Source organism: Chiloscyllium punctatum, chromosome 12, assembly GCF_047496795.1.
Source record: "Chiloscyllium punctatum isolate Juve2018m chromosome 12, sChiPun1.3, whole genome shotgun sequence".
NCBI classification, from domain to species: Eukaryota; Metazoa; Chordata; class Chondrichthyes; order Orectolobiformes; family Hemiscylliidae; genus Chiloscyllium; species Chiloscyllium punctatum.
Genome location: NC_092750.1, coordinates 49034238 through 49060457, shown reverse-complemented (window position 1 = coordinate 49060457; position 26220 = coordinate 49034238).

Sequence of the window (26220 nt, the reverse complement as noted above, 5' to 3'; positions counted from 1 at the left end):
AAATGGTCACGTGGTGTGGGACTTAGTGATGCTAATGTCCAGGGGAAATGGTTAATTCACTCTCGCCAGAGAATGCTATTGCCTGATCTTTGTGTGATATAAGTGTTACTTTCCATCTATCAGCTAAGCCTGATTCTTGTCAAGGTCTTGTTAGGTGGGATTGCTTCAGTATTTAAGGAGTTGTGAATGGTACTAAACATTGTTCCGTTATTAATTTCCCCTTCTGACCTCATGATGGAAGGAGGAGCATTGACAAAACTGAGGGTCTAAAATACTAACCTGAGGAACTCCTGCATAGATGTCCTGGAGCTGAGATGACTGACCTCAAGCAAACACAACCATCTTCATTCACTCCAACCAGTGGTGAATTTTCCCTCTGATTCCCATTGTCTTCAGTTTTACTAGCATTCTTTAATGCCACACCTGGTCAAATGTGGCTTTGATGTCAAGGGCAGTCACTTGCACTTAATCTCTGGAGTTAAGATCATTTGCTCATGTTTGAACCAAGGCTGTAATGATGTTAGGAGCCAAACGGCCCTGTCAGAACACAAACAGAGAATCAGTGAGTGAGTTGATGCTTTGCAGGTGCTACTTGACAGCACAAAACATCCTTCCATCACTTCACTGATGATCAAGAGTAGACTGATGGGGTGGTAATTGGTCACCTTAGGTTGGACTTGCTTTTTGTGTACAGGATATACCTAAAGATTTACTACATTTGTGGGGAGCTTCCAGTGTTGTAGTTGTACTGGAGCAGCTTAGCAAGGGATGTGATTAGCTCTGGAAATTACATCTTCAATTCTCTTGCTGCAACGTTGTCAGTGTGCATAGCTTTTATAGTATCCTGTGTCTCCAGCCATTTCTTGATCTCATATGGACTGAATCAAACTGTTTGAAGACTGGCATTTGTGATCCTGGGAACTCTGGAGGTGGCCAAGATGGAGCATCCAGTTGGCATTTCTGGTTCGATATTTCTGCAAACACTTCAGTTTTATCTTTTGCTCTGTTGTGCTGGGTTCTACTCTCATTGAGGATGGAGATATTGGTGAATCCTCCTCTTCCAGTGAGTTGTTTAATTGTGCACAGCTATTTATGATTGGATGTGACAGGACTGCACAGTTCATACTTGATCCATTGGTTTTGGGATCGCTTAGCCCTGTCTATTGCATGCTGCTACTGTTGTTTGATATGTAAGATCCTGTTTTGAAACTTTGTGAGGTTGATAACTCATTTATGGTATGTTTGGTTCTGCTCCTGACACAATCTCCTGTACTCTTCATTGGACTAGGGTTGATTTCCTGACCCGATGGTCATGCTAGAATAAGGGATGTGCCAAACCGTAAGGTTACAGATCATGGTTGACTAAAATTATGCTGTTGCCAGTGGCACACATCACTCTGTAGTTTGCTAGAGCCATTCAAAGTCTGTCCCCTTTAGCACGGTGGTGATATCTCACAACATGACGGATGGATGGAGGCTTTGTCAATGTGAAGACAGGACTTTATCTCCACAATCTCTGTGTGGCAGATACTCCTACCATGGACAGATTCATCTGTGGCAGGCACATTGCTAAGCACAAAAGGTCAAGTAGAACTGAATCAAAAACAGAAATTGCTGGAAAAGGTCTGGCATTATCAGTGAAGAGAAATCAAAGGGAACATTTCGGGTCCGGTGACCCTTCCTCAGAACAGATGGTAGCTAGGAAAATGTTGATTCCCTGCAGGAATTACGGTGGGGGGGACGGGGTAATGAGTAACCAATAGGTGGAGATAGAGCCCAAAGAGAGAGAACAGTTGGAGAAAGGAATGGATAATGATCTGGCTGGGAGGGTGAATGGCCATTAATGGAGACTGTTAGTGGCTAACAATAGGTAGTGTGTAATGGGAGATTAGGTGATAACAAAGCCTGGTGTGTGGGGTAGGGGGCTAGGACATGGGAGAGTTCAGGCCCTAAAGTTATTGAACTTGGTATTGAGTCTGGAGAGCTGCAGGGTTCTTAAGCAGAAACTGAGGTGTTGTTCTTCCAGCTTGTGCTGAGCTTCACTGGAACACTGCAGCAAGCCTGAAATGGAGATGTTGGCCAGGGACCAGGGTGGTGTGTTAAAATGGCAGGCAACTGGAAGCTCAGGGTCTTTTTTGCTGGCCGTCACCCAGTCTATGCTTCGTTTCCACATTGTGAGCAGTGAATGTAGTTGACGAGATTCTGAGAAATGCAGGTAACATACTGCTTCATCTGGAAGGTATGTTTGGGCCCTTTCTCTCTTGTTGGTGCCGTCACCACCTGCCACAGACCTAGTCTATCAGCAAGATCGTTTAGAAGTTGACCAGCTCAGTCAGTAGTTGTGTTACCAAACCATTCCTGGTCATGGACATTAAAGTTCCCCAACCAGAGTATATTCTGTGCCGTTGCAACTCTCAGCACTTTCTCTAAATGGTGTTTGACATAGAATTGTGGTGATTCATCAACAAAGTTAGTCAGTCGGGGATAATTAGCTCAAGATTTGCTTGCACGTGTTTGATCTGAATTCATGAGGTTTCATACGGTCCAGAGTCAATTTGAGGATTCCCAGGAGCAATTTCCTCCCAATTGTATATCCCTCTGCATAATTTTGACTCAAATGGCACTATAGATGTGGGTTACAGCTGCTGAATTTCTACATGGCCCAAGCAACATTTACAAGAGGAGTGTGTGCCCACAGGCATGGCCCCCTGGGTGTTCTGAAAGGCCTTGAATTGAAATTTTCTTGATTCCAAACAGGCTAATGGCTACGTATTTTGTCCTGCATGAGTATTCCTTGAACGTCTATGTCCTCAAATTTGCAGTAAAGTGAATTTTGTCAACCCTTCCTCTTGCAAAGTGTCTGGAAATACACTCGAGAGTTACTTGAGGTTTTCTGTGTTGTGATCTTAGATTTGTTGCAGAGTGTTGCCGCATCCTTCCAGTCAGAGTGGAGGAGGACAGAAGAATAGATGACCACAAAAAAGGCCGTGGTCGACAGTGTTGAGCAGTGGAAATGCCTCAACTGTTTCTTTCAACTTAAAACAGGTCTTCTTCTTGCTCCTTGTCAATGACAGGAGATCACTGGCAGGCTAATCAATGGTCTTGATATCTTGATGTGCAACACCATCTGTGTACTTCTGTATCCTGTTTCATTGAACCTTAAACTGAGTCCTTTAGTTCTAGTGCAATTGCAGTCTTCCCTTCTGAGGAAATGCTGGTGGATTAGTTTTGCATAAAAGTGAACTTTAGAAGTTGCTGTCTAGAGCTGATGTCTTACAGGCAACAGCCACCCGAATGAAATGCTCAGTTCAACAATATGTGCCATAACAAGGACAAGCACCATGATTTCTCAGAAGCTCAGACACCTGCATGAATAAAATGTTGGCTACAGTTTCAACACAGTCAAAGTCTTCGAAAATGACCTCTCAGAGAAAATGAAAGGCCATGACATTTTTACACTGCTAACAGATGGTACAAGATATGAAGTCATTGCAGCCAGACAACAATTTCGACAAGCATTAGGTTAAAAATCACACAACACCAGGTTATAGTCCAATAGTTTTAATTGGAAGCACTAGCTTTCGGAGTGTCGCTCCTTCATCAGATGATCAGACACAACCACCTGATGAAGGAGGGATGCTCCGAAAGCTAGTGTGCTTCCAATTAAACCTGTTGGACTATAACCTGGTGTTGTGTGATTTTTAACTTTGTACACCCCAGTCCAACACCGGCATCTCCAAATCATGACTACAAGCATTAGGTACAGTTACCAATGTCAGAATAGTAAAATGCACAGAAAGCAAGTGAGCTGTATGGAAAGTGCAGTCTGGTGTACAGACTAGGAAGCTGCCCTGCATTCCAAGATCTTTGCAAGTTACAGGATGCATAAATGTAAGAAATCTCATTCTAAAGATGAAGCTAGAGGCTATGGTAGAGCATAACACAAATAAGCATATGTGGCATGCTGGAACACCAGTGATCAAAGACTGCATGACCCCATCCTACCAGTTAATATTCTGAAAGATAAGTTTCTGGATCATTAGAAGTCAAAGATACAACTACAACAGCAAAGTTGACTGCATTTAGTGGACCAAACCTACCATGCATTGATACATTCATTGGTGCTCTATCTGGCTTGGGACGATATCACCATTCCTTTAATGTCATCAGGTCAAATGCTTCAAACTCCCCTCTCAACAGCATTGTGGGTGTGCCTACACCAACTGGACTGTAGCTTTTCAAGAAAACAGCTCACCAGTTCCTTTTCAAGGACAATTAGGTTAGTCAATAAATGCTGGCCCAGGCAGTAAAACACATATCCATTGAATGAATTTTAAAAAAGCCAATTGCTGCTTAGAGATTGATTATTAAACTATTATCATGAACCAGACACTTGGACCATTAATTTGGAGCATTATGGCCAGGGGCTCTGATAACGCTCTCAGTGTCCAGGACCTTATCAGGTCCTGATCTTTATTGACTTTCAGTACAAACTATGACTTCTGCTCATTATGTTTTAACCTATCTTGTGTTCAATATCCTCTTCTTTCACTATCAAGAGGAAGTGAGGAAGTGAGATCAGAGTTGAAAAGTGTGGTGCGAGAAAAGCATAGCCAGTCAGGCAGATTCCAAGGAGGAGAGTCAACGTTTCAGACATAAGCCCTTCATCAGGGCTCTTTCACTTTGACTTAGACATTATCTCAATCTGAGTAAACAGAGATTTTTAAAAACTCGCAAAGTACTATATCCCTTTCCCCTGCTTCTGCACATAAATTCCTTTTTAGTTCTGTAATTGTTCCCTGTAATTGTTCCCTGTATCTCCTTTTACTATTGTTTTTAACTATTTGTGAGCCTATAGTAGCCTTTTAGGTTCTCTTTTGCGTTATCTGCCGAGCTCTCCTCATACTCTCTCTTTGCTGTCCTTAATTTTTTTTAACTTCTCATTTGAACTTTCTATAATCAGGTGTGCTCTTAAATGTAGCTACTACCTGACATTTTCATTTCCACCTTTCCTTCAATTTATTACTGGACTTTACCTCTTCTGTCATCAAGGGGACTTCAGTTTACAGGGTGACATCAATTGTCTAACCTTGAATAAACGGAAAAAAATCCATCTGTCAATCTCGTGATTCTAATTCTTTTTGTGCCAGATCTTTCTCTCCTCACTGAAATTGGACCTCTCCTAATCAATTATCCATACTGTATTGTTTCTAGTCTTTTCTATACCTAAATTAAGCATTGTGATATTATGATTGCTGTTCCCTAAATGATTTCCTACTGAGCCTCAATCTACTTGATTCTCAGAATTCCCTGTTGGGCCAAAACATTCTGATCAAGAAAATTCTTGTGAACAAATTTCAGAAGCTCTTCTCCTTTCTACCCTTTGCATTGTTAATATTCTACTCAGCACGAGAATAATTAAAGCATCCCATAATAATGACTTGATGGTTAGTCATTTGGTAGTACCAGAACCTGCACAATGCTGAAAGAAAGACACATTTTGTTAAAGGTTATTTTCCTTGCCCTGATTGGGCAATTTACAAAAGCAACAAAATAAAGGGTAACAACATCCCTATGCTGTATGTTGATTATTTGGCAAGCGTACCTTGTTGGTATAGACATTGGTACAGACACTCGAGATTCATAGATCAGGGGACCTGAAGTGGCAGAGAATACTTAAAAAGAGAAGAAGGAAATTAGGAAATCAGAGGTGACTGTCGCCATGAGTATTGTGCATTTTGATGCAAGTGTTTCCAATGAAAGGAAGAACAGGAGAAGGAAAGAAAGGTGGACAGTAGTCCAGTGATAGATAGATTCTACTGAGCAGATGAATGATGTGCCTGATGTTGATGAAGGGACAGAAGGCTGAAGAGAACAACATCATTGAGGTATAGTGCAAGACCAATACTTTACTTTGCAGGAAAAGTCTACAGATAGTGGTCAAACTAGTTGCAGTTGTCTGAGTGACAGTGCCATCACTGATTGCATCTCTGTGTGAGATGCTGGCAAAGGACTCAAGTTCATATTGCAATGGTAACTGCATAATGGCTGTGGCACTGAAATTGATGGTAACCTTGAGGTTTTATATCTTGGGTCCTTTCAGGCAGCAGAAGAACATCTATGCCACATCTCCTAGTCATCACAATGGTAATTGATGCACTTAGTATGTGAGCACAGACTTCATTAACTACTTAATGGATGAGGTCAGTTGGATTGAGGGAGCCAGAGGATTTGGGGTCAAAGCATAACTTCCAGTCACATGCTGCACAAATGTGGACATCAAATAGGTCAGCAGAAAGCATCCATGAAACTGAAATGGATTCACTCCCTGACTTGACAACTTGCTTGAGACCACTGCCATAAGATCATGCATAGTAGCCTAGATGTAGCCAAATGTCAAATCTTCAGGCCCTCCCTAATCACACGGCTATGTACACCAACATTGTCATTGCAGAGATGGATATTTGATATTGAGGGCTATCCTCTCAATAGCTGGTTCCTGATTCCAGTAAGGAATTTGTGAACAGACTGAGCATACTTTAAAACACAGGTCATTCACTCACTAGGCCACCACTGAGTAGATCACTGCTCTGCTCAAAATGAGATTCAAACACCTAAATGGAACTGGAGGCAATTGCAGTATGTATTGGCTTGGATCTTCTGTAGTTTACTTTGCATTTCACAAATGTATTCCAGAGCAAAAGAGGTCATGGCAGGAGGATTTAGTTGATTGATACACATCCTCATGTGACATGGGAGAAAAGGATTAGGAGAATAATCTAAGAGATCCAGACAGACACCCCTTTCCACATTTGGGCCAACATGGATTACTTGTAATGATTCATTAGTCAGATAGGTGGTGGGTTTTATAAAGAAAAGGACCTGTGAGTCCCAAATTGCCTGTTTCTGCAGCATATCAGTGTTAGAGCCTGCGCAATACCATAATCAGCCTGTTCCTTTTGTTTCGTTTGGTCCACCCAAGCTGAACGCTATCACTCTGGGTTTAATGGAAGTATCTGCAAACATGTGATTTGTCATTTGTGTTCTGAGTTTCAATAGCTAGGTGCTGGTGCTGCTCTAGGGATGAAATATGTGGTCATAAGCATTTCAGGTGTTCAAGCCTTTTAATATTTAATATGTGGATTTAAATTGTATTCTAATGAAGCCAGCAACAAAATTCTCACTAATTTAATGAAAATGTAACAAAGCACTTCAAATCTGCAATAGGAAAGATAAACACAGATTAGGGGCCCACAATATTTGGTTTAAAATGTCATCTGCACAACAGATTGGGAGAATGAGGGAACAGGATATCAAATATTTGACAAATTTTATTACCCAACAATTTAACAAAGTCACATTTACCTCAGTCATACAGAACTTGAATATTTTTGCAAATTAGCACTTCTCACTCCCATAGCAATAATTTGAAATTTGACATTCATGCATTTGTCCTGATGAGTGTAAGACAAAACACCACGAAAACATGTTATAATATTTAAACATTAAAAACACTACTATAGTATGTTATGATAGTGATGCTGAGGCCTGGCTAGCTTAGATTGAATGCTGCCACCAGTTTTTCTTCTGATGCTATGCTAGGGGCTTTCTAATAGTTTTTGAAAAATGAACCACAATAAGTGTCAGCAAAAAAGGCACTTACCTTAGGTAACAGGAAAAATATTGGGTTTAGGTGTTGGGAGGTCATATTGCAAAGTTTACAGGACATTGGTTAGGCCACTTTTGGAATATTGCATGCAATTCTGGTCTATCAGAAGGATGTTGTGAAACTTGAAATGGTTCAGAAAACATTTTCAAGGATATTGCAAGGGTTAGAGGATTTTGATTAAAGGGAGAGGCTCTTTTCCTTGCGTCAGAAGCTGAGGGGTGACCATATGGAGATTGATAAAATCATGAGGTGCATGGATAGGATAAATAGATAAGTTTTTTTCCCTGGGGTGGGGAAGTCCAGAACTAGAGGGCATAGTTTGAGGGTGAGAGGAGAAATATATACAAAAGGGACCTAATGGGTAACTTTTTCACACAGAGGATGGTGTGTGTATGGAATGAACTGTCAGAGGGCGTGGTGGAGGCTGGTACAATTGCAGCATTTAAAAGACGTCTGCACCGGAATGAATAGGAAGGGTTTAGAGGGTTATGGACCAAGTGCTGGCAAATGGGACGAGATTAGGTCAGGATATCTGGTCGGCATGGATGAGTTGGACCGAAGAGTCTGTTTCCATGCTGTACTTCTCCATGACTCCATGACTGTATAAGTTTTATTACATCTTAGTAATTATATCCAAGTTCCTCTATAGTAGCATGAGGAGTAAAAGGCAAGATTGTCTCCAAATGCAACTGCTCAGAATTGCCAAGACTCCAGAAGACTCCCCAAATACTCCCCGGTGTCTGTGTTGTATATTAGAGTAGGCAGAGCTCGACATTAACTCTTTCATATCCATTACCATCTACACACTTTTTTCAACAACATCATTTTTACGATAAAACACTTGTTTGGATACAATGTATGTGCAGTAAACTAAAAAAAGTATAGTAATAACAGATATTGGTGTTATTTAGCTTTTTGTTACAGCATCCTGCTGTTCCAAAGGAGGTTGTAAATTAGGTTTTTTTTACACAACATTTTCTTATTGTAGTCGGAATGCAATGTAATTGATTTGACCTTTCACAGTGTTTTTAATTTTCAATTGCAGTTTCATTACTCCATCTGGCACTTTAAGAAGACATCTGGCTCATCGTACATTACCAGCTGATTGCTGCACCGTTATTTTTAACATTAATGTACGCTTAAGCAGATGTTGTTTTTATAGAAATATAAGCAGAATTCTGTATGTAATTGTGATGTTCCTCAACAGAAATTTGGACTCGCACTGGCTATGATCTGTGCTATCATAGCAATAGTTGTTTTATATGGAACTTGTTAGGTAAACATTAATTCAGTCATGTTTCCCTTTATCAGCATGCATTAATAAAACATTAGCCTGTAGTTTATAATATGATAAACAGTTTGCAGTTGGGGATTTCATTTCAACTTATAATGCCTGTCAGCAAGGATGAGGAAATCCTTACTGAATAAGAAATATTAGAAATAAAAGAAAAATGTGTAGAGTGTGCTGTCAACTGATAGGTCATTGGAGGATCATAATTCAATCACGTGTACACAGTTTCCATTTTGCCAAGAGATAGCTTACTGACAATAATTGTACACTGAGTCCTTTTATAATACTTGAGCTAAAAATTCATTAAACTTGGTGTTTAGATGCAGGAGTCATAATTTGTGATCTGCCGACTCCTGTTCGTGTTGGTGCTGGTGGTGGTGTGTGTATTTGCTGCTGCCCCCTTGTTTGCATGGTTGGAGAGTGTTTTGAGCAGGGCTCATGTTGTTGCCTGCCTGAAGGCTCAGGAGGAGGCCGAGCAGACATTGCATGTTGCAACCAGCCTACCCGTCGGAAATGGCAGCTGCGCTCAGTGGTAGGAAGCTATTGCCGACAGTCTATATTGACATTGGCTGCTAATAGGAGCTACACAAATGGTATCCAGAGGAGAGAGAGAGTACGACTGAGAGAGACAGCGAGAGAGAGAGCACTTACATTTGTGAATGTAGCATTGGAAATACTAGTGGCAGAGGCTGGCAGGAAAAAAAAGAGAAGGCGTGTTTGCACAGATGATCCTCAAGACAAGCTGTCAGACTGAAATGGGAGTAGGTGACCAGCAAGATCAGTGCACAGAGTCTGGTTCTTATGATCTGCAATGCTGCAGGAAATTGAATGACCTCAAATAAGTTACTGAGGTCAGTGAATAGATATCTCCCACATATCACCTTCTTAAACTGTTATGAAGTGAAATGCACCACATTTTAACACACAACTCATAACAGTCCCGGGCACCCAGGACTCATAGCTGACATCCAGACAGTCCACCTCATCCCTCACATACATTACAATGATGCCAACCTCACACATCCAGCTGCTGCTGCTTCCACATACCCCCAGCATCATAGCTGTGGCAGACACACGGCTAAACATAGTGCAGTACCATTGCTACAATTCTTATAGTTTCCCTCGTAAGGTAGGCTATCACAGAGTAGAAACGAGTAGAGCTGAGCCAGCATTAGGCAAGGATGACTGTAGCTGATGAGCACTATAGAGGAGATGGTTCTCTACATCCTTGGGCCCTGCTGTGAGAACATTCCCAAAAACATTCAGGATGGAAATACATTCCTACCTTACTCCTACTTCACCGTCATTCTGTTGTCTGGCATGAGGTGCAAATTGCTGATAATATAACTATAGATAGCTTCCCTCCCACAACTGTCTTTCCTCACTGCAACCTTTCATTCTCTAATTTGCTGCTTTTGAAACCCAAGTGTTGTCACATGCCTGGCCCCAAAATTGCCAAGGAGAGAAGCAGAATCAATGGTACAGAAACGATAGGGATGCCCCATCATTTAGTCTTGACAACCTCAGCCACTGGCTCAGATATTAGCATAGCATCTACTTTAGAGAACAAGCATTGTATCTCCCTGTCATGAGTTACAGGGTGTGTGGAGTTTAGCCCAGCCAGAGAAATGTCTAGTTTCTGCTAGGTCATTAAAAGGTGAGGTTACAGACAAGTTCTGCTACGGAGATGATTTAGATGAGATGGAATACTGAAGAATGCTGATGAAGGTGTTCATCAGGATACTGCTTCTATACTGTTGTAGAAGCCTAATGTCACTCTAAGATCACAGAGGAGTCCAGTTTCAATTTGACAGAACACATGGCCCAGAGCATCACCTCTCTTTAGCAGATCAGAGGAACTGCCACTGTTTCCCTTATTCCTCCCTAATTGTTACCAATCAAATCCTTATCCTCCCTGTGAGGATGCAGAAGGACTAAATCAAGAAACTCACCACAACACCTCCAAAAACACTCCTTAATACTTCTACAAACCTTGTTAGAGCTAGCCAAAATCACCTTACCCACAAGTTGGGTTGCTGTCGTTTTCACTAACATTCCTTCTTATGATGGAACACATCATCTTTCATGATTGACAGTTCAATACATTGAGTCCAAGTTTTGGAATGTGGATAATAAATCAGCTGGAATACCTAAAAGATGCTACTATCTAGCCATTAATGAAACCTCTGGCATGTGGACGAGTGTCACGTAAGAATGCCCTTGCCAACATGGGACACAGTATGGACTGCGTCAGGAAAGGACAGAATCATTGAGTGCATCATTTCAGAGGCCTTTGGTTTCTGAAGCACCAGCTTCTGTAATATAACTGAAGCCATATTATTCAGCCTTTAGTTCTTTTCAAAATGCAGTTGGTAAAATATATATGTACGCCACAAGAAATGGCAAATCAATATCAGCAAATATGGGTCCTGACTATTTTAAATAATACAAATGAAGCTCAGCAGTTTAGTTCTTGAAGTTCTGCACAGAAGGGCACAAACTGAACTCTCAGGATTTCTTGCCTTTCGACCGAAAATGGATCATCACACTTGAGAGATGATGAGGCATTTTGGGGTCAAGTCAAGACTGACTAGTTCAGCAAGCTTGAGCTGAACCTACTTCTTGTCAGATAAGGGTAATATTGATGTTAATCATGGAGAATTCCCTTCCTAAGAATATTCTGTTTTCGATACATAATGATGAGCAACTGGCAAGAGGGAAACATAGAATAAAATAAGAAAAATAACATACAGAAAAGATATGTGGCAGCACTGAAACTGAATTTTTATGTTAACTGTATGGAATCTTTTCAGTGAGCAGCAGTATTTAAATAAGGTATTGTGGGAAAATTTGATTCTTGACAGTTTGGAATTTCAGTCCAGCTACCAGACTGTGTAATATATTCACTTTTTTTTATTTTATCATCTTTTTCTAACTTAAAATTGGAAAATATATTGCATGGTCCAATTAAGATATTCACTTTGCACCACTTCAGTGGAGGCTTGAAGTGGCAGCAGTGACAGATGCTGAAATCTTCCAGCTACCTTCCAGTTCTGCCTGATGTCCACTGAGCCTCCAACTTGGAAGGCTGACAGAAGTGGAATGGGAAACCCTGACACTTCATTAGCAAGTACAAACCTTTATTGGCTAATCGTCAAGAGGCAGTAGGATTGGAATTACAAAGGGTTGTATAAATCAAATGCCTACTTTCTCAGCTGAACAAGGGCAGTAATGGCAGAAGGTGAAAAAAATTGGGAAACAGCTCTTTAAAAAAAAGTCCTAATTAATCAATCAAATTATAAAGTGAGTGCACTCATAGCGTTGTGCAATAATTCAAAGTCAGTAATTTGGTAATTTGATGGCATGGTAGTGACATCCAGGATCATATTTTTCATCTCCTATCAGTTGGGTCCTCCTTGTTTTCACTGTGTGCCTTCACAATACAGATTTGAAAACTTTTGCTTTGACAAAGAAAGAGAAACAAAATTATTGATTTTTGAATTTTGTCACATACATAATGAAAAAAAAACACTGAATTTTTCAATGGAATCTGGACTTTTATTTCACTTGAGGGCAGAGCTCATGAAATTTCACTGCAGGCTGTATATTATCTTGCTTGGTTGATGCTGCCAGTGTCACTTATATTTTCTTCCTGAAGAGATATGAGATTTTTAGAACAAGTGAAGTACAACGGTGGTTACATTCTCCAAGGCTGAATCAACAATTGGAAGTTTGTTTGGGAGAAAACGGAAATAGAATTCATTAGCCATCAAACTGACTACACTTAAGATATTATATCATCACTATAGTATCTTAATTAGAAGGAGCCTTTCAGTTTAATCTATTCATATCCTGTTCCTGATGGCTTTACCATTAATATAATAAATAAAAATAACCTATTCAACGTAATTGAATTACTGGTGAAGCTCAGAAAGAATTCTAATTGGCTGGAATAATGCTAGTAGACTCAAACATATTCAGATTGTTATTAAGCAGATTTCCCAATGTTTTTCCTTGGTTTCTCTATATTCATGTGTAGTAATTGTTCCTATAAGGAATTTTTGATATAAGAACAATTTGCCGTTTCTCTCTATCTGTACTGTATGTAAAATATACCGTCTGATTTCAAGAACAATGGGAAACTAAATACAGACAACTACAGCCATCTTGGACTTAGGATAATTCCATTTGATTAGAGTCATAGAGATATACAGTACGGAAACAGACCCTTTGGTCCATCTCATCCATGCCAACCAGATGTCCTAACCTAGTCTAGTCTCAATTGGCCCACATCCCTCCAAACCCTTCCTATTCATGTACCCATCCAGATGCCTTTCAAATGTTGCAATTGTACTAGCCTCCACCACTTCCTCTGGCAGCTTATTCCATACACGTACCACTCTTTGTGTGAATAGTTGCCCCTTAGGTCCCTTTTATATCTTGCCCCTCTCACCCTAAACCTATGCCCTCTAGCTCTGGACTCCCCCACCCCAGGGAAAAGACTGTCTGCTTAGCCTATCCATGACCCTCATGATTTTATTAACCTCTATGAGGTCACCCCTCAGCCTTCAATGCTCCAGGGAAAACAGCCCCAGCCTATTCAGCCTCTCCCTACAGCTCAAATCCTCCAACCCTGGCAACAGCATTGTAAATCTTTTCTTAACCCTTTCAAGTTTCACAACATCCTTCCGATAGGAAGGAGACCAGAATTGCACACAATATTCCAGAAGTGGCCTAACCAATGTCCTGTACAGCGGCAACATGAACCTCCCAACTCCAATATTCAATGTTCTAACCATTAAAGGAAAGCATACCAAATGCCATCTTCATTATTCTGTCTACCTGTGACTTTACTTTCAAGGAGCTGTGAACCTGCACTCCAAGGTCTCTTTGTTCAGCAACACTCCCTAGGACCTTACCATTAAGTGATTATTGTCAGGAATTAACTCAAAGATTATCTGTCAAACAACGCAATCCAGTAAAGAACAGTCAACACAGCTTTCAAAGGTGAAGGTCTTGCCTAAACTATCCTCTTGATCTCTTTTAGGATGAAGACATAGATTAAGACTCTTATCAAATTCTTTGTAGTCTGAAGTTTCATTTGCGCAGTTACCAATTACAATGAAAGTTGTAAGGATATAGTGAACAATTTGTGAATGGACAAGTGGCTAAATTGCATATGATAAGGTGTACTTGTTAGGGGAAATCATGCAGCAGATTTGAATGGGGTCCTGGGGTTGTTTATTTTGGCCTGGTACTGTTTCTAATTTATACCCATGGTTTGGATTCAGAAAATCAAGGCAAATTTATCAACTTTATAAATACTTAAGGTGTGTTCTGACATTGTGAGCATGCTCACAGTGTACTAAGTTAATTAAGATGTGATCTGACTACCTCAGTATCTGCCTCAGAGAAAGGAGCAGTCAAATTCACAGGAGGTGGTACCTGTGCCATTGGGTTTGCACACATGGCCACATCCTTTTGGAAACCTCTGAGAAGAGCATTGCTTCTCTGGACAGTGAGGCTGTCATGACAGATAGTTGCTGATATCAATAACTTCTTTCTGAGGTTATCATCTTATTTAACAAGGCTATTTTTGTCATGATGGTTAGTATTGAATTCAGTCTCCCGGTTGCTGGGTGATCTTCATTTTCCTGGCTCTGACTAGAATCATAAAATCCCTACAGTGTGGAAACAGGCCATTTGGCCCAACAAGTCCACACCAACCCTCTGAAGAGTAACCCACCCAAACTCATTCTCATACCCTATTACTCCACATTTATCCATGACTGATGGACCTAATCTACACAATCCTGAACACTATGGGCAATTTAGCATGGCCAATTCAGCTAACCTGCACATCTTTGGATTATGGGAGGAAACCGGAGCACCCAGAGGAAACCCATGCATACACAGGGAGAATGTACAAATTCCACACAGACAGTCACCTGAGGCTGGAATCGAACCTGGGTCCCTGGCGCTGTGTGGCAGCAGTGCTAACCACTGAGCCTCTGATCCCCAGGGCTTCCTCCACCAGGGTTGTCAATTGGGAAATCTGAAAGGTCATCTCAATTTTCACCCATCTCACTTGTGTTTTGAACTTTCTTCTTTTAATGGTAAAGAGGAAAGAACAGGTCTGTGAATGACTGCAACAGCATATGTTCACCCAATGGATATAATGTATTTGCTAATGAGAGATATCAGTGAAAAGAAACAATATGTGTGAGCGCTGGGTGGATGGATACATTGGAATATGAGGAAGTGCATTGAAAGAGGGTATGAGGTGGGATTTTATTAAGTAGGTTTTATAATTAAGCCAGAATTAAGGAATGGGAAATAATGAGCACAGCAGAATGTAAGTGAATGTGCAATTGTATGTAATGTTTTTGGCTCGGTCAGGCACATGCTACTTCAGAACCTGAAGTTGAATGCTAATGAGGGGGCTTCATTAATACGTTTTTGGGCAATTCTTGATGGCAATGCAAAGAAAGAAAGCAAGCTCCAAATGTTGAGTGAAAACTACTTTGCTTTCCGGTTTGTAAAGAAGGCATCAAAGAAATAGGCAATATAGAGGTATAAAAGATAGCATGGATGGATGTAAATAACACAGGTTATGCATGTTAATTATACCCATTGAATCAGTCATTGGGAAGCATACAAACAAAAATGATGATTTGAACTAGACATCAGAAGTTGGTACAAGTGATTCCATACACCACCATAAATCAGTCTGTTCAGAAAAGATAGGGAAGAAGCTGGATAGAGTCTATTTCAGAAGGATTAATGCATCTGCTGAAACAGAAGGGAATTTGGGATGAATTGTATGAAGAATTTATATGTTGTTATTCCATAATGTAATTACAAGGTCATGTTTCAGTAATGGTTGTTACTTTAATTGCTTATATCTGCCTTTGGTTTAGCATTTCCCACTAAATATACAGGCTTGATGTTCTGCAGCCCAGCAATTGTACATCCCGCAACAAATGCAAACAATTCTACTTTGCTGTGGCAGAACTATACTGTGAAGCCAAGAGAAATCACAACTACAAAGAAATGAAAGCTCCTTCAATGAATGAGTTAGTGCAGTCACGATTCAAAGTATGACATACAGATCTGAAGGTTCTAGGTTCAATTCCAGATTTATAGATGATCTGATCTCAGTTGGAGTGACACAACAGGAACTATAATTGGCTGCAGTGACATGCAGAGAATCTATAATTGGCTATCTCATACCTGAGCTGGGAAAAGAGGGGCAGAACTATCAACCAAGTCTCCTCTTCCTAACTGATATCCAGTGAGTTCTGGCAAAGGCATATATGTAACTTTAGTTAAGGCAGTATCAAGTTAGACACTGATACTCCCAATGGCTGATTATTTTTGACTCAGTCGGGAAGAACTAATAATTAATTAGAGTAGCCAAGAATAACTGACACCTGTGGTACAGAACTCAACTGAGGTAAACTTCCTTGTTAGTGGAAGATGGAAGATATTGTTGAGAGACAATAAAGAGCACCTTATGCAGATCCAAGTATAATAGACAAATGAGAACTTAAGAGAATGATAACAGACAACAGGCGGGAGGTGGAAGACCTGGAAAAATGGCACACTGAGAACAACCTAGCTCTCAATGCTGGCAAAACCAAGGAACTCATTATTGACTTTTGGTGAGATGTTACTCATGCACCCCTACACATTAACAGCACAGAGGTGGAATGAGTGGAGAGTGTTAAGCTCCTGGGAGTGGTCATCCACAACAAGCTTTCTTGGACTCTTCATGTGTACGCACTGGTTACAAAGGCCCAACAACATCTCTTCTTCCTCAGGCAGCTGAGGAAATTTGGCATGAGGGTGAATACCCTTGCCAACTTTTACCTAGTATGGCAACTGTACCATTCAAGAATGGAGATGGTTGCAGAGAGGGGTGAACTTGACCCGAACAATCACAAAGGCCAACCTCCCATCTATAGAATCCATCTACCAGGCCCGCTGTCAAGGAAAGGCCGCCAGCATTCTCAAAGATCCATCCTACCCTGGCTTTCTACAACCTCTACCATCGGGAAGAAGGTACAGAAGCCTGAACACATGTACCAGCCGGTTTTGAAACACTTTCTATCCTACTGTTTTTAGAATACTGAGTGGACTCACAAACTCTTAACATTTGCCTGTGTTCTTGTTTTTGCCACTTTTTACCAATTATTTACTTATCTATGCTACATAACTCTGTGATCTGTCTGTATTGCTCGCAAGACAAAGCTTTTCACTGTGCCTCAGTACACGTGACAATAAATTCAATTCAGTTTTATTCAATTCAATTCAATAATGGTTGTTTTTATCAAGAACTTATCATGCCATTGTTCCTTAAGCCACTATAAACTATCTCATGATGATTCCTCTCACCTTTCTCCTTTTATCTTTCCAAGGTATTCAACAACTCCCTTCACCATGTCACTTTGCTTATTACTCATCAAAAGCTTCTACTCCCCATTGCGGTCTTCCTATTTCTCTCATATTTCCTATGCTCTGTGCTTACCATATTTTCTCAATATAAAATACTAACAGGCTTCTTTTTGCAAATGGAGTGCAGTTGTTGTTATTTTTTCTTAATCCAAAGCCTTATAAACTTTATCTCTCCTCTACCTCAAATTATTTTGAAATTAAGACCCATTGTAATGTTTACTAATCTATTTCATTTTCTTCCAGTGTGGAAAGAGAAAGTGTGTGCAATTCTTTCTCATTGTTGAAGCTGCTGCTTCTCTTGCATTTATATTTTATTGTGATTATGCTCTGTTGTGTTTATGCTCTTTTGTGTTTGAGCTCAGAAAACTAGCACATAAAGAAAATTATACATTTAGAAGTGGGATGTAGGTACTGAAAAGATTTGAGCTTGGAGAGGAAATTATGATCAAAACTCTTGAATTCAAACATGTTATATGAGTAAAAGCCTTTAGTAATATTTAGTACTGTTGAAACAATAATTGTTAAATTAGAGGAGATGTAACCTAAGCTGTTTCACGTTAGTTTTTTTTAAAACAAAACTCAAGGAAACAGATGTCTTGTTAAGAAAGAAATCAGTTTCTAAACGGCCTTCTTATATGATTTAGCAGCTCACAGCATAGCTCTGGCTTTGGTGAAACAATGTTAAATAAAATTTGTTGTTTTAACCAAACATGACTGATTTTACTTTCTTATTATGAGCATATGTATTAGAGTTGGAAAAGGGCTTTAATATGAGCAGGATACAAAACTAGCTACAGGAATCATCTGGTCCTCGAGGTGGCAGGCATGGAGGTGGGAAAGCAATTTAATTAGATGGAATAGTGATGTCCCAGAATCCCACTACCTCCAACTGGCTTAAACTTTGGATGGAAAGGTCCAAGCTTGTACATCCCAATTCATGAACAGCTGAGGCCCTTAAGTGGTCGATTATTGAACACTTGAGGGTTTATTCCTTGCTGGCTTGAAATTATCTCAGCTCCTGGCAGGATGATTTAGAGCTGGCATACTGGGATACTAAGGGGGAACCACGCAACATATAAGGGTAAACATTTAGAGGCCATCTGTTTGCGGGTGAGAAGTGCATCATGATGTTTAAATAACTCAGCTTTAGCTCTGGGGTCAGGGTAAAGTGATGAAATAAAGAAAATTGTGAAGGAATTTGTGGAAACTCAAACCTCTTGGGGTTCACAAGGAGTTCAAGACAGAATGGAAGATGAGGTTTGGGAGATCACCTAGATTTTTTTGTTAAGCCTGTGATTCATGCTGTGAAGTGTCTGCCATTATCATCTGAACAGCAAAAGGACAATGAAAATGAAAAATGGGAGCCACCATACCCAGAGTGGACGTAGTAAGTGTTTTATTTTTCCCTATATAAAGCTGTAGGCTCTATTTGTGAGTGATGTGAGGCCCTCCAAGGGGCAAACAGATCCATCTGTCACTTATGCAACACGCATTAAGATAGACAGCATTGACCTCGAATTCAAATGAACATCTGTGAATTCCACATGTGCACCTCATTCAGGGGTCAAATATTTCAAATACAAATCCTGGTAACAAAAAAACAGTGGCCATATCAGTGGTCATTACAAATTAATCACAGTCATCTCTGTGAAACAGATGGAATTACAGGTAACCTTTCAAGAATCATTTGCGGCTCTTAATTCACAATCATAATCCAAGGTCGCATAGGCTGCACAAGGACACAGAGCGATCTTACTTTCACATTGAACTGTAAGTACTTGGTGACATGCTTTTAGATGCAATGCTTGTTTAGAGACAAAAAAAACTGCACATGCTGGAATCTTTGCAATGCAATGCTACTTTCTTGGGGTAATGTGTTGGTGGAGCTGTTGGTGGAGGGAGCAGCAACAAGGTTTCAGTTATCAGGCCGAACTTACACAGTCCTACTGCATTTGCATTTAACTTGGCTTGTGCAGCATCCACAAGAAAAGGAGCTAATATATTAGAACTCCATGCAGAGATCTACTTTGGCAGGACTCCCATATTCCACTATATTGAAAAGTATGTTAAATTGTCATTTGTGTGTGATGCAGATACCGACTGTTTGTTTCTGATATTCCCCACACAGGTTCATTGGAACTCAGACCAAAGGACTCAGCGTCAGCAGATGTTATTATTGCTGTGGCTGCTGCACGAGGAAGGCTCTGAGAAATTAAAGAGGAACAGATGCATCAATGAGCCTAGGACTAAGAACGGTTTGTGCACCTCCACATGGAGAGGTCATAATTGAAAGTCCATTCATGCTTCAAAGAAGGTACAGGAGGCCAAGAGTATACAGATCTTGCCGTTATTTCCACCAGAGTACTGAAGTGCAGTGTCACCGCTGAAACAGAACACTGGGGCATTCTGAACTGTCTCACATGTTGGAGCAGGACATGAGAAGTGAGGGGGCAGAGCATCCTATCCGTGGTTGTCAAGATGACAGCCGCACTTAATTTTACGTGACTGGCTACTTCCAAGAATCTGCTGGGGCCCTATGTGGGATCTCTCAATCCCGAATCCATAGATCACGCTATTTCATCTAGGTTCCCCATTGATGAGGTTAGTCTACTACAGAACAGGTGGTGGACTTTGCCAACAAAGCTGGTTCTCCCAACTGCAGAGTGCTATAGACTGTGCACACATTGTGTTGAGAGAGCCATATCTTAATGTAGCTGACCCCATTGACAGGAATTGATTTAGTTCCATCAATGTACTTGTCATCTGTGATCAATGGTACCAGAGAATGTATCACGTATCTTGAGAGCTGTCATGACATCTTTAACTTTGGGAATTCTCTTGACCCTGCTTCATTTTGAGGGCTGGAAGCTATATAAAGATGGCTACTGAGAGATAAGGGTTATCTCTGAGTTATGACTGTTATGACTGAGCTGAGCATAGATGTAATACAGCCTGTTCTTCCACCAGGACCATCGTAGGTCAAGTGATTATCCTGAAGATGAGGTTCCAAGGCTTTGGTTGATGCGGGGTGATAAGATGTGCTGCTTGCAACACAGTCCAGACAGAGTGTGCTGCATAATCCATGCATGCTGTTGCTCTGCACAATTGGGATCAGGCAAGGAGGAGATGAGATGGACATTGAAGAGCGGGGAGAGCAGTAGCAGCCTTTGAGGAGGATGATCAGGACATTGAGTAGGAGCTTCTGAACGATCGAGCTTTGGAACGTCATGTGCAATGCACCAGATAGGACAGAATTGACATTTGTTTCCTCTAAGTGTGATCTGGGTGGAGACCCATTGTTCATTGGCTGTAATTTTGTTGCTGTTTTGAAGGCAAACAGCCTTTGTGAATTCCCAGAAGTAAATGCAGCTCTTCTGTAGGTACTTTCTTTAAGGGCGACTGTTGGCTGTGTTTGACTAGGTACACAGTCAGAATATGGTACTGGTGGCAGGAAACAAAGGTGATTCTGGCAATAATGAACATTGGCACCACCAGTGAGCATGAGAATAGTGCCATGTTGACATGGTGTATAACTAATGAGATGAGCAGCAGGGAACTGTGTAACATTACTCGTGATAATTCATGGAGGAAATCCCTCTCTGAAACTTCCTGAAAATAACATTTAGCTCACTGATTTGGGAAAATTCAACTCCATGTTTCAACAGCGCGTGCTGTTTTGATTCGGAATGTTTAACAATACTTTCTCTTCCTCAAATTTTTAAAGCTATATAAGTCCAGTGGAGGTAAGATGCTGATGGAAATCCATAAAACCTTCCAAAGCTGGCAAACATTCACAATGAAGCCTGTCAACCAGTTAATCCAGACAGCAAATTCAGGAGAAACTCAGCAGGTCTGGCACCATCTATGGAGAGAGAACAAGAGTATGATTCTCCTTCAGAAATTCTATTTTGTTCTTAGTCTCATTTGATGCTTTAACAAGAAGCAGATATTCAGAATGTTAAGGAATACAAGCTCCAAAACCTCATGGCACTGACACCCCTCTGGATTCTTCATCCTCTCCCTCCCCTTCCCTCTGACTCTCTCCCTCCTTCTAATCTCACCTCTTGCTGTGTATTCACTGTAACCTCTGAAACCTCTGATCTGTGCTTAGTAAATGACTAGTTTTAACCCTTTACCCCCCCCTCCCAACCTCAATGAAATTAAGGGTTGACATGATGTTAAAGTCTTCTTCCAATGGTTTCACCTCTGTGCCATTTCTTTGCCACACAGATCCTTTTACCTGTCTCTAATACTCTCCCTCTATCTGAACACTTTCTTCTGGCCTTTTACCTGTACTTGATATCATCATAGAGAACTGTTTTTGTGACAGCAGCCACCTTAATACCTCTCCTCCTCTCACCCACGCTAACCTTTCTCCCTCTGAACTTGCTGCACTCTGTTCTCTCAGGTCCAACCCTGGCTATATTATCAAACCTGCTGATAAAGAGTGTGCTATTGTTGTCTGGCATATGATCTCTACCTTGTACTAAATCTCAGACACTTCCTTCTTAAAAAAATGTTTAAAGATTCCAAGGACGAGTCTTATCAGACTTGAAACATTTACTCTGTTTTCTCTCTCTACAGGTATTGCCAGACCTCCTGAGTTTCTCCAGTATTTTGCTTTAAATTTCAGATTTCCAGTATCTGCAGTATTTTGCTTTTATATTACAGAACAACCTTGATTATCTGAGCATCAATTATCTGGATTTCAGATTATCCAAACAAGATCTCAAGGTCCCATAAAAGCATCACATCAAAGAGGTGTTACCGACATTGGTGCAACGATCACGTCTTTTGTTTACAGTTCTCTAGTTTGATCTCAGTCAGTCACTTTAACCAGTGTTAAAATAATTTTAACACATAAAAATGAATGACATGCTGAAGGATTTAAAAGCATGGCATAAAATGTCATGAATTTTTAAACCATGTCTAGTGTTTGTACACATTTTATCGACTGAATGGAATAAAAACTCTGCAAACATGCTTTTTTAACGTAATTATGTTGGTATGGCTTCCTTAGTTTTCGATCAGATCAGTTATCCGAACAATCAGTTATCTGAACAAAATACTCCCCGCCCATCTCATTTGGATAATCGAGGTTGTTCTGTAATTGATTAATCTGTGAATCCTTCCATTCTGTAATCCTGATGTGTGCCAAACCTGCTTCTGCTTTAACCCTTCTTCCAGGTTTCTCAATAAGAATGACCAACTTCATGTTCACTTCTTCCAAGTTATTTATACTCTTATCAAACATTAAAAGATATACTTTATTTGCAATAGTTGCTCTCATGATACAAAAACAGCACTCTTTCAACTTGAGGTATTAAACAATATTTTAGAGAAAAATGATACTTTCTTCCTGGGATATCATTTGAAGTTGCTGTAAAGTCTCTTTTAAAGCTCTTTGAACTTTAACATCTCCATTACGTCTGTCAGATGTGCATTTACATTTTTTAAAAGACACTCCTCCCACTCGCTTCTGTGTATACTGTTTGATAAACTCCACTGGTTTTGTGTCTTCATTTCCTTTTGCTGATTTCAAATGAATTTTCGAGTATTATAAATTCCTTGTCAACAATAAGTATGAAAATATGGTTCGATAAAGTTAACTCTCAAGTTAAATATGACCACAGACAGATAGAATGTTGAATCCTAAGTTTAAACATATTACTTAATATGAAAGAGGAATATTTATTTATTTGATCTTGTTCTACATGTTAGGTATAAGAGAATAATGGATTTCTCAGATCTGTTTTTGTATCTTGGGATTCAGATGATTCATAAACCACAAAAGCAAAGCACTTGCAGATTGAAATTTTCCTCTAAGGAATTTTATAGTAGGCAGTTTTGTAATATTTTTGTTCTTTTTTTTGTCAGTGATGAATTTGACAGCAGACATAAATGCCATGCTGTTACGAGTAACTAATATATGATGACATCCATACTGAAGGATTAATGATTGTGACATTATTCACTGCAAGCTCATTGATTGACAGCCAACAGTTTGTTACAGGGAAGTAACACTGTTAGCATTTTTTTAACAAATTGTCCTTAAATCTGTATTCTCATATTGTATTAGCATGAAGCAAATAAAAACAAACATGATTCAGAACTGCCATCATCCTCAAGGTCAAATACTGCTGTTACAAATACCGTTACAGTCACTAATGAATACATTTAGCCTCCAGAGCAATTTGGCTCCATACAAAGAGCGCATAACATCTGTTCTTAAATACAGCTTCTCTGGGAAACACTGACATAGGCCTCAGGCTTTCACCTGTACACCTCCCTGTTGCCATCCCATGTCCAGATGGCATATTTGTACCTCATGCTTAGTACACAGGCCCAAATGTAGCCTGCTGGTTAGTCTTCAGGCAAGAATATGATGTTATTATGCCTCCCTGTCTCCAATGAATTCAATATATCTTTAAGCAAAGAGATAATTCAAATAAGCTTCAGAACCATTTAAATACAAAAGTAGCAGTTCATACTTTCTTACCCCAGTATTTAATGTAGCTGTTCGAATATTTATATTTATAAAGCACGTGGTAAGTACTCAAAGTTTCTGATTAGCAGACAATTCCAGAACAATTCATTGAGTATGATTAATGTAATGTTGGAATAAGATCCAAATGCAACTGCTGTGATGAGCAATATAGAGTTTAGTGATATGTACGATGGCATAGAATTGGGAACTATTAAAGATGATTGTGGCTGATCTTATAATTGGTCAGAACAGTGCTGCTGATGGAGATGAAATGATGAGGGATAGTGTCAGGTAAGCAAGTCTCGCCCTATTATCAGCTGATGCATGGAAAAAATCATTCTATAAAAAGACCATTTTTAACACTACTTCTACATAATGACTGTGAAATATGTTACTTGTTGTTGTCATCTCACATATTTCAAGTCAAGAGTGTGTTGAATTTCATCAGAAAGCTTTAAGTATGACGCTAAAAGGAGCAGTGCACCAATGTATACATACACATGTTTTGTAGTCCAAGGCTAACTAGCATTCACATGAAAAGATATATTTGAGTGAGTCAACAATAACTTTTTCCTAGTTAAAGGTTTCCCTAAAATGCAGACCAAGACTAATGGGCTTTATGCATTCTCTGCTTAGAGCAGAAAAGCATCCTGTATCCATGCTGACTCCTGTAAAGGCAACTCACTAGTTCCCATTCCCTGCCCTCTACCTAAAGCTCTGCCTTTTCTTTTTCACATCAGATATCTCTAATGTTCACTTTTTAAAGCTTGGAGCCTATTTGCTTCATGATACCCTTGGGTAGTATATTCTGGATCCTTACCACCCACTATACGAATATAGTATTCGTCATGTCACTCTTACAAATTACTGTTTCCCAGTTCTCAACCCTCGCCCATGGAATAACTTCTCCCTATTTACTCTGTTGAGACTAACCAACATTTTGAGCTGCTCAATCAAATTTCATCTCACCTTCTCTTCTGCAATGGGAACAACACTTTTCCAATCTATTCTCATAATGTCTCATTCCCAAAACTATTTTTATTTACGTCCTGTCTAAATACTTCATATATTTGCAGAAGTGCAGTGCCCAGAATTGGAGACAATAATCTAAATGAGGCCAAAGTAATAATCTTATAAAGGTTCATCATAACTTCCCCTTTTTTCACTCTATGCCTCTCTTTATAAGGGTCAGAATCTCATATGTCTTATCAAGCACTTTCTCAAACGGATCTATATTCTGTGCACTTATACCTTCAAGTCTATCTATTCCTGCATCCCCTTTAGCATTGCATTCTTAATTTTATATCCACCTTCTTGTTCTTCCTATTCAAATGTTCACAATTTCACACTCCACTGTATTAACTTTTATCTGTTATATGTTTGTCTATTCCAGCATGATGTTGATGTCCTTTTGAATTCTATCACTAACTTTTTATTTAATGGTGCGTATATGGAATGAGCTGCCAGAGGAAGTAGTGGAATTGGGAACAATTATGACATTTAAAAGGCATCTGGATGGGCAATGAATAACTAGGGTTTAGAAGGATATGGGCCGGACACTGACAAATTAGCTGAGATCAGTTTAGGATATCTGGTCGGCATGGATGAGTTGGACAGAGGGATCTGCTTCTGTACTGTATAACTTCATGGCTCTATCTAAAATTTTAATCTTGAGCCTAGCATACCTAGTCCTAGGTCCTTAACATAGAACAAGAAATACCTGGGGACATTTTGCCTCCCATCCTCAATCCTGTCACCTTCTTGAACCAAAAAGAGATTGATTTGCCATTCATGCAAAATCTGTGACCATAGTTTGAAAATCATGCATATCATTGTCTATTTTCATGATTGCAGTGATGGTTGGTTTCATTGTACAGTAAACTTTGCCACTACAGTTAGCGTAGCTAGCAAGGAGATTAGATTCTCTTTCAAAAATCTCATAAGGAATCTCATAAGGTATAGTCTTGTTCCTTTTCATCGTTGCTGCTAAAATAAAAATGAGAAATCATAGCTTTTGGATGATGGTAGAAAGGACTATTTGAAGTTCCTAATCTTTGCATTAACCTGGACGTTTTGCATTAATATCACAATATGTCAATGATTGCTATACTCTTCCGACTAATGTGTGACTCTGCTATTCAAAGGCAAACGGGTAAGTGGAAGAAAAAGCTCAGTTAGGGTTATCATAGGAAGGTGTTGAAATTGAATCTGAAGGCACACTTGCAAGCAAGCAAGCAAATCCAGTCTTCAGGCAGACCATCATTAGACCAACATTAATGTCTTTGTTACTCAACTTACAAACATGAATCTATACAT